Below are 13,953 nucleotides of genomic sequence, written 5' to 3' on the forward strand. Positions count from 1 at the left end.
TGTCTTACTGGACAGCCAGAGCACAGTTAGCAAGTGATTCTTCTCCATAGAATTCTGAGATTCAAGCTCCTGCCTTCCTTCTTCTATCCCAGCCATTCCCTAGAGTCTTTCAGCTCTAACAAGATGGCAGAAGGGGAGAAGAAAAGTGTGGAGGAGTTTTCAAATCAGACACATTTGAATTCAAATATGAGCTCTGCTATTTACAAGCTATAGCCTAAGCATGAAACCTCTGAGGCTCACCTCCTCATCGAGGTTTAAATGAGAGGTCACATGTTTAGTGCAGTGCTTAGCTCAATAAATATTAACTATTTATTACCATGTGTCTAAGCTGCTTTCCTAAAAACCACTCTATAACATTAATATTATCCCCATTTTGCAGAGGAGGAAACTGAGGTCACACAGCATGTAAATAACAGAGCTGAGACTGGAATCTAAACCCATGTTCAACCCCTGAGCAATAATTTCTAAAAAGTTAACTGGGGGGATAACTGGCCTCTGGCACAAGAGAACTAAGTTCCTTACACTCAATTTAAATATTTTCAACATTAACTAGATCTAGAATGCAAATGTCAGATCACTCTCCTTTTTCACGCACCCTGGGTTCGAAGAGGCGTGAGGCTGCCTTCAGGGAATCGCGCCTGAGAACACGGGGAACACATGCTGACACAGACCAAAAGTGGATGTGAGTAACTTTATTTCCAAAGGAGACCTTTTAAAATACTCCATTTTACAGAGTAACCACCAGGCAAGAAAACAGGTTTGGATGGAGGAGAGAGAGCTTTAAAAAAATATCATTTTACTTTTCATAAGTCAGAAACCATATGGAATTTCCATTCTCACGTAGTTTGTAGATGACTTTGCCTGGTTTTCTTGAAACTTGATCCTCCCAGCTCCCAGCTCAACCAAGAATGAAGCAGAGCTTGTGTCCGGAACAGGCTTTCCAAAGGCTCGCCTGTTACCAGGATGAGCTGCTCCCGAAGAAGGGGAGGCTTGTAGATTGGGGGGCATGAGATATCTTTTTCAGCCCTCAGATTTGCGACCTGATCTTACCTCTTAAAGCCTGAATAACTTTTCCATTTCTGGGCTAAAAAAAGTACTCCTCTTGTCATTTGCTTTCGACATTTCCCAAGCAAATGAGAACAATTAGTACACTGCCCTAAGAGCATCTCATGCCATGATCTGTATATATACAAAGCAGGCGAAGGCAAATGAAAATATTAAGATTCCTCTGACAATCTAATGTTTTTTATTTGGTGCTCTTTGAATTAAATTTTTGAAGATATTTATTCAGCATTTATTTAATGGGGGTGTGGTGGTGACTGCGAAAGTAATTTTTTTTTTCCTTCACTCGATGTTATTTTCTACTCTGGCAGGAGAAGGAGCAATATACATTTTTTCCTGTAACAAAAGAAAGCTGTAGAAACTAGAGGTAGGTGGCACACATTTCCAAAACATTCCTGTAATGTTTGGGTGAATCCTTATGGATTGTCAGGCTAGCCTGACCCTCAGTCTAGTTCTGAATATGTGACTTCCCTTCTATCAGTTGGCAATTGCTGAGTAACTAACTAATCGTCCTATGAGGTAATGGATTAAGACACTCATTCCACTATGACTCAGCAGTCAGTATGTCTGCTGGCCTGGGCTGGGCTTGGCTGATGTTGGCTGGGCTCCTTCACGTGTTTACTGTGAACTAGTGGGTTGGTCGGGAGCTACCTGGTTTCAGAAGGTCTCTGCTGGCACATATCAGTTGTACACCAAATGGTCTCTCCCTTCCCAGTGGGCTAGCCCAGATATTTTTCTCATGGAGGAGGCAAGAAAGAGTCCAAAGTAGAAAAACTGAAACACATGAGATCTCTTATGGTCTGGCTTCAAACTGACATGTCATCATTTCCGCTCATCCTGTCAGTCAGAGCACATCACAGGGCCATCCAGATTTAAGGGGTGTGAGAATGGCCTCTACCAGCTGATAGGGAGATCAACTGCTAAGTCACATTACAATGAGCATGGCTAAATGAGGGAGGGTGGAGAATGAGGGCCGTATTTAAGACCCAGCTACCACGGCCTGCAGCAGTAAAATCATGAGTGCATGAAGTTCCTCGGGCAACCTACTGCCTTCTCTCCTGTGGCATCTGGTCTTTGACAACTTAGTGGATTTGAGGTCAAAAGACCAGGTTCAGGCCCTAGCACTATTTCTTTAGCAAGTCATTTCACAAGCTCAGCATTAATTTGCTTGTCTTTAAAATGGTGTGATGACCTCTGTACAGCTGCCTTTGGAGGGTTTTTTGCTATATAAACTGCCATATGTTTAAAAGGTTAAAACGATCCTCTTTCTTAAGTGTTCAAAGCCTTTCTGCTGGTTCTTGGCCTCTGAATCCCCACTGCCACCAGCACTGCCCCTGTGCCTGCCCCGTGCAAAAACCTGCTTTATTCAGGTCTGTCTTTCCTAATCCTCCTCCTGCCAGGTCTGGACCTGCCCCAGTCCTCACTTTATTCCCCCACTGAAAGTTAACTCTCCTGATTTCTTTTTCTTGGCTTGAAATTGTTTAGCTAGTTTGACAAATGACTTCTGGCAAGAATGATATTGACTGTACATAAAATTGCCCTTTTAACCTCATCCTTTGAGGAAATTAGGACTTTTTCATCACTGGGTTCTCAAAGCACTTTGCATATACTTCTTCGGTTAATTCCAGCCATTTCTTGAGCACTGATGGGGCTTTGGATCCGTTTTTCCTCTCATCTTGACTGGCTGTCAAGAGCCCTAGCCTAGCCATCGACCTGCTGTGTGATTTGGGGTATGTCACTTCACTTTATACCTTATTTTTCTCACCTCTAAACTGAGGAACTTTGACAAATTGACCTTGAGAAGCCATTCCAGATCTGAGAATTTACGATATCCTAGACTATTTACAAAGTGAAATACGGAGAATCCAGTATTTTTTTGAATCTTTCTGTATTTTGTGGCTTAGTAAATCAAGTATTCTATAGCCAATGCTGACTTAGAAAAGAGGAAATCATAGTCACAATTAATAAAGCTAATGTTTTTGGAGTAGGCTTAGATTCCTTGACAAGAAGCTGTTTGCTATAAAAATCTATCTCATCTCTTTTTTATTGTTTTAATGTCAATTGGAGAGTTGTCAAACCATAATCAATAGTTATACCTGATTTGAAAAATATTTTCTGGATAGAGGAATGGATGATAGAGAAAGAAAAGTAGCAAGAAAGAGAGGAGGTAGGGAGGAAGGGAAGAAACTAACACTTACTGAACTCTTACTATGTGTGTGGTAAGAAACAATCACAGCACACGATCCTTGGCAGGGATTGCTAAGTGTTCTGCGAATTCTAGGTCCTTTTCTTTTTGGGCACTTGGCCAGATTACACATCCCAGCCTCTTGCAGGCACCTAAATCTAGGTGTCTGCATTCCAGCTGGTCGAATGTGAGTGGAAGTGACATGTTCCACTTCCAGGTCTGACTTTGAATAGCCTTGCAAACATGCTTCTGCCACTCCATTTCCTTGGAGTTAACACATGCTTCCAGCTTACCTGCACGGAGATGATGCCCAGGGTGACCTTGAAAGTCATTTGTTGAGGGCAGCAGAGCTCCTATCGACCTGTCACTCTGAGGGAGAGATGCTGCTGACAAGGCCTGCCTGCCTTGAACTACAAGGTGGGAAGAAAGTTTGCATAATATTAGAGCCATCACACATTTGGGGATCCATTTGTAGCAACAGTTTGAAATATCCTTATTTATTTACCACATTAATTTTCAAAGCATCTCTATGAGGTAGACACTATCTTTGTGAAGGAGAAACTGAGGCCTAAAGTGAGGAGGTGACTTTCTCAAGTTATACAACTGGCAAAGCAAGGCTTAACCTCAGGTCAGTCCAATTCCAGTTGCAGAGACCACAAACAGTCATGTAGAGGGAAGAGACTACCAGGGTTTAATGTAGAAATGCTCCTTACACTTTTACATGTTGGGCAAAGGACACCTTTTTAATGGATTAATGAGCTAAGATAGTGATTTCTACAACATTCTGAACCCAGTATAAGCAAGAGGCAATGTTCCATGCTGGTGTCAGAGTCTGAGAACCTAACCTTGCCGTTCGCTGGCTCTAGAGCTTAGGCAGGTCATTGAACTTCTGTGCGTCTTAGTTTTCCAATCTGGAAAGTTAAAGTAAAAATTAAGATTAAAAAAAAGATTTGCTTAAGAATCACAGGTGAATGGTTACCTATCAAAGTCTTCTTTTCCCTCTGCCCTTTTGTCAGTAGCCCTTCCTCCCTCAAAAAACGTGATCTTACACCCACCAAAGCTTATCGTTTCTCCGTCCTAGGTGTAAAACCTTCAAAAACTAGAGTTGAGCAATAAATTATAATATATCTAAAGCATCTAGCACAGTGCCTTGCATATAATAAGTGTCTGGGAATCTCCTGCTCTTTTTAATAAGGCAGTGACCCCTTGGTAGTAGCGTTTGGGGATGGTGTCAGAGTTGATCGAGTGCCCTGGGTTCCCTTTTCCTGCATTTGTCTATTGGGATGTGATTTGCCTTACTATTAGCATAAGTCATAAGCATCCTGCTGTTTTTCAGGAAAAGGAGGTAATTTGGGTTATAGCCATATTCTCATTAGAGAAAATGACAGCAGTTAATGGTTAGTGTTCAAGAGCAACAAAGCTCTTCCCGTTGCTTAGCAACTGAAGCTGGGGGTGGGTGGGCAGTGGGGAGAGACAAGCAGAGAGGACTGTAAAATGTGAATGTGCTGTCTGGGTCATTTCCGGGTAGGTGAAAAGAGATTTATACAGCTCTGGTATTTACAGCCATAGCTTATTTATTACATGACTAGAAAATGTAATGAAATACTTTGAACTTCAGCAGTGTAAGTCACAGTGGACATTTATTGCCCTAATCCAATATGTAAACTTTATTTAACACATTGGTTGCACATGAAATGTGGGAAAGACTTAGCAGTCATCTAGCTGTGGAAATCCGTCTTTCTGCTCAGACACTGCTGCCACCGTGTGGACAACGCTGGGAGCCTTCAGGTGGCTCAAGGGGCCTGGGGGTGAGGGTCCCTCTCCGGGGGTCCACTGGGGTCTGCAGATGGCTTTGCTCATGCACCCCTTAGAATAATTTTGAGAAATTCTGGTCCATTTTTAAGTTGGTATGTGAAAATTTTAATTGTTAGCTTAAGAGGCTGTTAGGAATGTAATCTCTGTTTGTGAATACTGACATTTTAAAATAAAACAGCTGTTACTCCTTTAAACGTACACAATGGAATCTAAATAACACAGGGACTTGATACACAGCATTAGCCATTTAAAAACCACATGAGCAAGCTCATTTAAATGCGTAGTTTTCACATAATTCTTTTACTCCTTAACTTATATTTGAATTCTACTTCCTCAAGAGACTTACATCCTATTGTTTTACAGATACATATCTTACCTGTAAGTACGTAGTATTATACATATCATGCTATATACATTACATTTATATGTATATTCTCTGTAACAAAAATAAGTATATAAATTAGAATTTAAATTTCATAAGTTTTCTGTGACTATAAGGCTTTAGTTATCTATATTTTCTGGTACACAATGGATTAGGAAACAAATATATTACAAATATTAATAATTGTGAAACATTAAAAAGTGAGGTAAATGGAGCTTCAAAAGAATTAGTTCACTTATCTATGATGAGTGTTTATTACTAGAGTGAGGGAAGGGTCAGCATCAATACTACGCATTTATCAGTTTTTCGTGAGCCTTAAGATACTTGGTGCATAGAAATACATAATTGGGACTGGAAGAAATGTTATTAGGCAACAATATAACTCAATTCTGTGAATGATTTCTGAGTTACTTGCCAAAAGAGTGACCTAGTAATATATATGTAGATAGATACAGATAGATAGATATGCTATAGGTATACATATACACATGATCAGTGGACAGCTGGTCTAGCTGCACTTTAATGGTGCTGATGGCCGAAGAATCGTAAGCTACTTGACTTGCAAAAGGATTTGACATCATCACTAGGATCATTTACTTTCTCAACACAGATACCAGTGTTTAAAATCGTCCCTATGAAGGATGTTCCATAGATTTCCATGCCCCAAATAGTGTACCTATAATAATAGTGTGTGGGATGTAAGCTCTTTTTTTAATGGAGAAAGGGCAGAGAGAAAGGGGAGATGGGGTCAGAGTATTATAATAACACTACATCATGTGACAGGACAGTTATCCACTGGCCGTTGGCCGGAGATGACCAAGGCTATAGAGTTTATCAGTTTTAGAAACTACAAAGATGATCAGTTTTAGAAGTGAATATAAATGGAATTTTAATATACAGAGAAAATTAATTCCTTTACATTTATTTGAATATATACGTAACCCTTGAACTCTTTGTACGCCCCAGGTTGAAATCACTGTTTTTTCCCAAAGCCAGTCTATGACGAAGCTTTTTGTAAGTCTCATGCCAATCTGGGCTGTGGCAGTAGAAGCTGAGGTGGATTTAGTTGAGTTTTCAAATGTCAATTTTACTGAATTTAAATAATTCTTCCTTATTTTGCTATGTCTTCTGCATTAAAAAAAGAAAAAAACATGGTGTAAGATGTTAACCATGATCTTGAAAAGCCCATGCTGTTTGGTCCCTCGTTTATTATGCTTTTTAAATTGTGCCAGTTAGGATAGCCTACATTAGGCTGAGGTAGTAACCCCAGATTTTAGTGATTTGAGAACAAATTTTACTTCTGTTCATGCTACATGTTCATTGGAGGTTGGCTACATCTCTGCTCTTTGCTTAAGACAGGAAGAGAGCTGCCCTTCTCTGGGACGGGTGGTTTCTTGGCAGAGGGCAAAACAGACATACAAAGCCAAGAGAAGTCTCTTAAACTTCTAATATGAAGGGACATGCGTCACTTCCATCCACGTTTCCTTAGAAAAAGTTAGCCTATGGCTTCTGCTGAATCCAACGTGGTCAGGATGTTACAAACTTCCTCCAGGAAGAGGCAGCAGATATTCTGACTGATATTATAACATGTTGACCCATGACAACCCCAAATCTAGGAACCATTGATTTATAATAAACAGATGGTAATCACTTTCTAAAATTATATTAAAATATTTATTTTAATTTTAAAGGTACAAAATACTCCCAGTGTGCAGAAAATACAGAGATAATTATAACAAAGACACAAGTATTTCATCCCAGAATTGCCGACTCTGAACATTTTCCACACTGACTTCAGATCTTTCTGTTAAAAAAGAAACAAAATATTGTAGTGAAGTTAAGCATTCTGCCAATTTCCTCTCATTCCCTTTTTAAACCCCTACCTTTCTAGAAGTAACCCTATTCTGACGCTGTATATTCTTGTGTCTAATCTTTTATATGTATATTACAAAAGTGCTTTAAAATAGACATTGTACATAATGTAAAATGTACATATATTTTTACAACTAACTTTTCCACACAGCATTGCATATTTTAGATGTATCCATGTTGATGCATGATAGATCTAGTTATTTCCTTTAAGGTCTTCGATAGGACTGTGTGATATGTACAGATCACAACTTATCCATGTTGTTGGAGACTTGTTTATAGCTTTTTGTTGTTACAAAAATAGAATGATAAACAACTTTAAATGTGTCTCTGTGTTTACAACATGAGTTTGTCTGAGATTTATGCTCTCAAAATGATTGAAACGCTTTACCAGCGTGGCCTTGCCTGGCTGAAAGAGTGAACTGCTTTTGCACACCAAGCTGAAGCCTTACAAACAGCAGCTCCTTAGCAGGGAGTGAGACTGTGGCCCAGTCTTTCCTGACACCATCCTGGCAGTGAGAAGCCGCATGAGACTTCCCTGGCCCCATGAGTTGTACAAAACAGTTGAAAGATCATCGTCCTAGGAAAGTAGCAAGGGTTCCTTGTGTCTGCAAGTGGTACAGCGAATGTGGGACTGAGAGCCACAGACTCTGAGGCATCTGGTGCTCGGATGAGAACGGCTCAGCGGGGTTTACCAGGGGGGTGGACTTGGTGTCCAAGGAAGTCACAGTGATGCCAAAAGGAAAAATAGGGACCAGAGAGCAGAAGGAAAAATGTGCATCTCAGCTGATGTGAATTTGAACCAATAAGGACTGAGAACCAGTTTGCCCCACCCCATGTGACTACAGGGAGAGGGGTCGCGCTGTAGTGGAAGCGCTATTGCTGGCCAGAACCCATTTCCTGCTTTCCGTATTCCAACAGCTCCCAGATTTTGGTCAGGCGTCAACCCCTCCCCTGTAGAGTCCTTGTGCTTCAGTTTCAGGGCTAGGTCTACATGGAGTAAAGGCAATCCTATGTCCTTTGCCATTAAATTGGTCTAGAAATGGATGTGCAATGTGGTTTGGGACAATAAGAACTGAGGAGAGTTTTTTGGGGAGTTCTGAGAAAGCCCTTTCTAACTCCTCTGGAAGAACTTCCAAAGAGTTGTTTTTTCTTTTCTTTGCACTTGGCTTGTGTGGAAGTGTAAATGCTGCAGCCTGTGGATAAAACTGACATGGAGTAAGGTGAGCAGAAGGGACTGGGGTGAGAATCAGCCAGAATCATTGTCCTGCCTCTGTGCCTCTACAGCTGTAAGCCCACAGGCCCTTTGTTGGTGAAACTTGTCGAAAATATGTGTTTAAATACTTGCTGCTCAAAGTACGGCTTCTGGGAAGGGGCGGAGAGTGTGTGTGGGGCAGGGGAGCTGACTGACTGATCCTATTCTAAACTGACTGAAAAGAATTTCTATTTTAAGTCCTCATTTCTACCTTGTGGCAGAAATTAATTTCAATCACAGAATAACAGAATATATACAAGCAGTCTGTGCTTTACATGGTTCTCTGTCAGTTACCATGGTTTAGTTAAGTAACACTGGTCCCCCAGTCACATGGTTAAAATTTCGGTTGCTACGATGTATTACCTGCGTATAATTGCATGAAGTACAAACTTTGCTCTTCCAGTCCACAAGTCACTAGGTAAAAAACAGATGCCCGTCACGACCGATCCAATCATGTCACTCCCTTCAAAGTCTGTTGCTCACGCCCAAAGTCTGCCTGTTCAGGCTGAGAGCAAAGCATGTAGTTGTTGCCCCTTTGCTTTCCAATGATAAGAGCACATGACATTTTAATAAAATGAGTGCTCCAAAGAGAATGGGCTACCAAAGATGAAAGGTGGGCAAAGAAACAAGAAGTGATAATATTGGAAGTGAAATTTGAATCAAGCATAAATACAGTCAGGAAGAAACAACATATAATGTAGATGGTGACACTGCTGCTATTACAGTCTCTAGATAGGCAGCTGGAGGAACTTGGTGAGGTGAGCTTAGCAAAGTGAGAAAACTGGTGAAAGGGATGAAGATGCCCCAGAGAAAGTGATGCCTGCAAGAACTGCACATTAAATGAATTTTGGGGTTGTTTCATGGAATTGAAAGTGTAAAGAATACAATTTGGAAGCTGACCCAAACTTAAAAAGGAGATAACAATTCATTAAGATATAAAAAGGATTATCAATACTTACAATTTATAGGATGAGAAGGTAAGACCTGTTCAAATTATTCTTGATAGGTTTTTCTGAAATAAATAAAACACTTTAATTCCCAATTTTTACTGTTTCAATACTGTTTTTACTATTTCAAATTATATAGTAAATAATTACTAGTGTTCTTATTTTTTTAATTTCCCCAAATATGTATAGTCAGTAATATAATGAGTTTTTAATGTTCTGATAAAGATTTTTAAAGATCACAGAATGATCGTGATCACACATCAGTGCCTTGGCAGCAGCCGTCTCTCCACCTGATGTACCCTCCTCTTGCCCCCCATTTCCTCTTCTCTACTCAGTCATCTCATGTGCATCTTCTAAAACCCAGTTCAAATGTTGACACTGCTTTGCACGGTTTCAGCTTGCTGTGCAAAGAGAGGATTGCCTGGGTGATTAAATCGCAACTTTCTGCACACCCAAGTTTGTGGTTGTCTTGCCAATGGGTTTCAGCCCCGGACAAGTTCACTATGGATCCAATGAGACTGAAAGATGACAATGGAACGTTCTTGGAGTGAAAGGGTTATACCCAACTTTATTCCCACGGTGGCAGGTCAGACACTAAAATCCCATTCACTCAAAGCGAGTCTGCATGCAGAAAGCCGGTCTCTGCCTCTGGGCCTTTCTGTTCCTGCAGCCCTCTCAGTATCTGTCCTCGCTACTGCCACCACTCCAGTCTCATCTCTGCTCTCCTGTAGCCTTGCAGCCCTGCCACCGTGTTGCGCCCAGAGCACTGGGTGGAGCTCTTTTTATAGAGTCAACAGCCATGTATTGCCCACAGGTGTGCAGTGAGCTAGTCAACCAGGGCCACATGAGAATCCTGGCCACAGGAACTCTCATTTTATCCACTGTGGTCTATAAAATTCATGCACACTAAAAACTGGGTAGGCTTGTATGGAGGACTCCTTCCATTTTTTGTTAAAAAGAATTTGCCTTAACTTGATAAGTGGCAGGGCTTAGGGACAAGTGTGCTGGACTGGGATATTGGGAGCCTTGTGTTCTGGTCTCAGCTGTGTAATCCAGGGCAAACTGCTTAACTCTCTTGCTTCTATTTCCTCTCTGTAAAATAGGGGAGTGAATGAGATAATTTCCAAGCTTCCTTTGTGTACTGCATTTCTATATTTCTCTACCATTACTACGGAGTGAAAAAAGGCAGAATGACCCTCCTCAAGACTACTTCAATTTGCATAGTAACAGTAAATGTTTATTCAGTTAATAAATAATTAGCATGACTGGTGGGGTAGGGCTATGCATGGTTTCATTCTGGTGAGAATCAAAAAATGTTTGATTCTGGTGAGAACCTGCTATTTATCACACTAACTATTTTCAAGTTGCTGTCGCTTATTAAGTGACAGCTACCGTGGTAACTCAGGGTGCACTGTTGTGTATTCCTCAGCTTGGCTGACCATGTTGAGCACAGTGGTAGGCCCTAGATGAGAAAATATTAATTCCTATTTTGGAGGATCGCACTGTGGGGTAGGGAAGCCAGCTTACTCTTCCTGAGGGGAGTGGGGGACATTTGAACTGGATTTTGGAAGATGCACATGAGTTGCCTGCTACAGAGAGAACTGGGGGTGGGAGGAAGGCGTTTTGGGAAAGACGGTGGCTGGTGTAAAGGCATAGTGCATAAATGAAAAGACTGTGAGCCCTGAGAGCAGAGTGATTGACAGAAGGTTGGCGGGGAAGGAGGGAAGGGCAGCGGGGGAGACTGCTGGGTTCTGTGGAGAAACTGGAAAACACTCTAGGTATTTCTAGCAGGAAGGTTTTAATACAGGGATTATTAATGCAGGAATTTAACAGAGGGGTTAATAGTCCCCCTTATCCAGAGGTTGGGGGGATTCTGTTTCCTCCTGGTGCTTGGGAACAGCATGAAATCTCTGCCAGTGTCTCAGGCGGTACATAGTCTTGGACTAGACAGTACAACAAAGTACGGCAAGTACGGCTGCTGCAAAGACGCAGTGGGCTGCGGTCCGTGCGTGAGTCGCTCCTACTGTAAGAGGAAGAACGGCCCCAGCTTCCTCGCTTTCTACAAATCTGCCTGTGTGTATGTAACTGACCAATCATAGCTGGAACCTGGCAGTGACGGGATCTGGAAAAGCAGTTCCCAGGCTCCCAGACCCTGTGATGAACTCAGGAGGGGAGTGGAAACAAACTCTGAGGGCCAATATCTAGCACAGCTGCAGTGGCCAGTTGGGGCCAGGCTGCGACCGAATCGGAAAGCCATCTAAAAGAGCCAGGAAAACGCCGCCTGGGGCACCCCAGCAAGCTTAAAAGCTGTATTGTCATGATTCGGTTTGTTTTACAAGCATTGCTAGTCCAGTGGAGGTCATTCTTCTAAACTAAAACAAAAACCAGAAAACAGTTTGTACTACAATTACTTGCTAAGTAACTATTATGTACCTCAACCCATGCAATGAAAGAGCCTTCTAGGTTGTTTTTTCTTTTTTTGTGGCAATTTATCCACCCAATATTTTTCCCCTCAATTTTTTTACTGGGTACACATTTTGTGGCAAACACTGTGAATAGAGGTATAAATCATCTATGGCCTTTGACCTTAAGATACTAATATTGATCCTTTCCTTTTCAGTGAAGACTAAAGAAACTTTTAGATGGTTGGTTAGTGGTTAATTCATTGGTTCCCAAAGTACCTTCTGCTGAACCCTAGTCTTAGTAGATATTCTAAGAAAAAGAAAGGTCCTGCTATTAAACCAGTTTTTAAAAATTTGCATATATATTTCCTCTGGTAAATTTAGGTCTAATAAGTCCTATAGTAAAAAAAAAAAGTGTTTAATTTCTCTTTACCAGAATTACCCACTTTTGGTTTATTCTTACTCTCTATCTACTAACAGTTGAGTTCTTCAGGGCACAGTTGGAAATACTAGATGCCTGTATAGATTGAGTCAGTCAAATTGAGGACTATCAGTGGGCTGTTTACAAACAGGTGATATGATAGAACCATTAAGAAGAAAACCAAAACTAATCAGCTGGCCTTAGCATTAAAAACAAATCATTAGCTATGACAATTACTGCTCTGAGTATATTGTGTCATAATAATCATTTAGGAAAATGCAAATCTTGGACAATGGAAGCTTGTAACTATTTTAATAGGATATTAAATGGTGAGTTTGGCTGCAGCATCAAATGATAGTGAATTAATAGAGGTTTTGCAAACCGGTTACCTAACTATTGAATCCCTGCATCCACAAGGCCTTGAAAGGGTTGAGCAAATGGCACTAGACATGGATTTTGTGGAGACATCTTCGGAGAGCTATGCTGTGGTTCCTCGCCTCTGCCTCCCTGGGGCCCCTGCGGGGAGTAATGCTGGTGTTGCCTGCAGCTGGAGATGTGTTCTGGTGTCGGAAGCTGGCCTTGGGGATCTGGGGGATGTGGGTGGGTGGGCAGGCTTGGCTCTGGAGGGAGGGAGCGGCTGCTGGGAGTTGGCTGGGCTTTCTCTCCAAGACCAGAACAAGGTCACTGGAGGTGGTCCAATGGCAGACGAAGCCAGCCAAGGACAGTGCGAAATCTTGCTCAGGAGTCTGTGTGGAGCCGACTGCAGGAAAACCAGAGACAGAGGGAGAACAGCAGCTGGAGGAAAACACTTCGGCTGCCTCACCAGAAGTTCAGGCAGATGATCCCAAGGTGAGGCCTTGGATGACCTGTCCGCGGAAACGGCTCGTACACCTGTGCGCCCCACAGCAAGAGAAGCCTGTTTATGGCTGGGCCTGGTGAGCAGTCAAGGCCCTGCTGGCCTCTCCTGTCCCACGGCCGTGCCGGACCTTGCTGGGGCTAGAACTCTAGGCAAGCACGCTGAGGGAGAAGTGCTCACCAGAGACAGAGGTCCAAGCCCCCCTCTCTCCAGTGAGCTCCAGGTGCAGAAGTGGTAAATATTCATTCTGCATAATTGAGACTGTCTTTGTAACTTAAAATGAACACAGAACTTCTGTTATTTATAGTACCTGGAGAAGTCAGGTCGGACCTAATATTCATACAAGGGTGGGATGGGTTGCCAGGCTTAAAGGGACACTGGGAGACAACACGAAGGTGCTTTGGGATTGCCCCGGGTCTTGCTTGTTCAATACACTGCTTACACCATTACAGATAACCGAGGCGGGCATGAGAAGTTACTGGTAAGTGCCTGTTAAGGTGTAATATGCCTCTGAATGTAAGCCAGTAAAATCCTCCTGGTGTGTGTGTAGAAGCAAATTTATCCTGGGTTATTTGATGAATGTCTTGTGAGAGGAACAGAGACTGGGCCAGGGAGTGATGTTTGGAAGCAAGAGGTCCCAGTAGGATGAGGGAGGCACAGGCTAGATCCAGCTGACTGCCAAAAGGGCCAAGCCCTGCAGGTCCTGTCACCACTCTGGGGCCTTTCCCCAAGGACCAAGCGTGGGGCTTGATACCAGGG

This window comes from Manis pentadactyla, chromosome 10 (genome assembly GCF_030020395.1).
Source record: "Manis pentadactyla isolate mManPen7 chromosome 10, mManPen7.hap1, whole genome shotgun sequence".
NCBI classification, from domain to species: Eukaryota; Metazoa; Chordata; class Mammalia; order Pholidota; family Manidae; genus Manis; species Manis pentadactyla.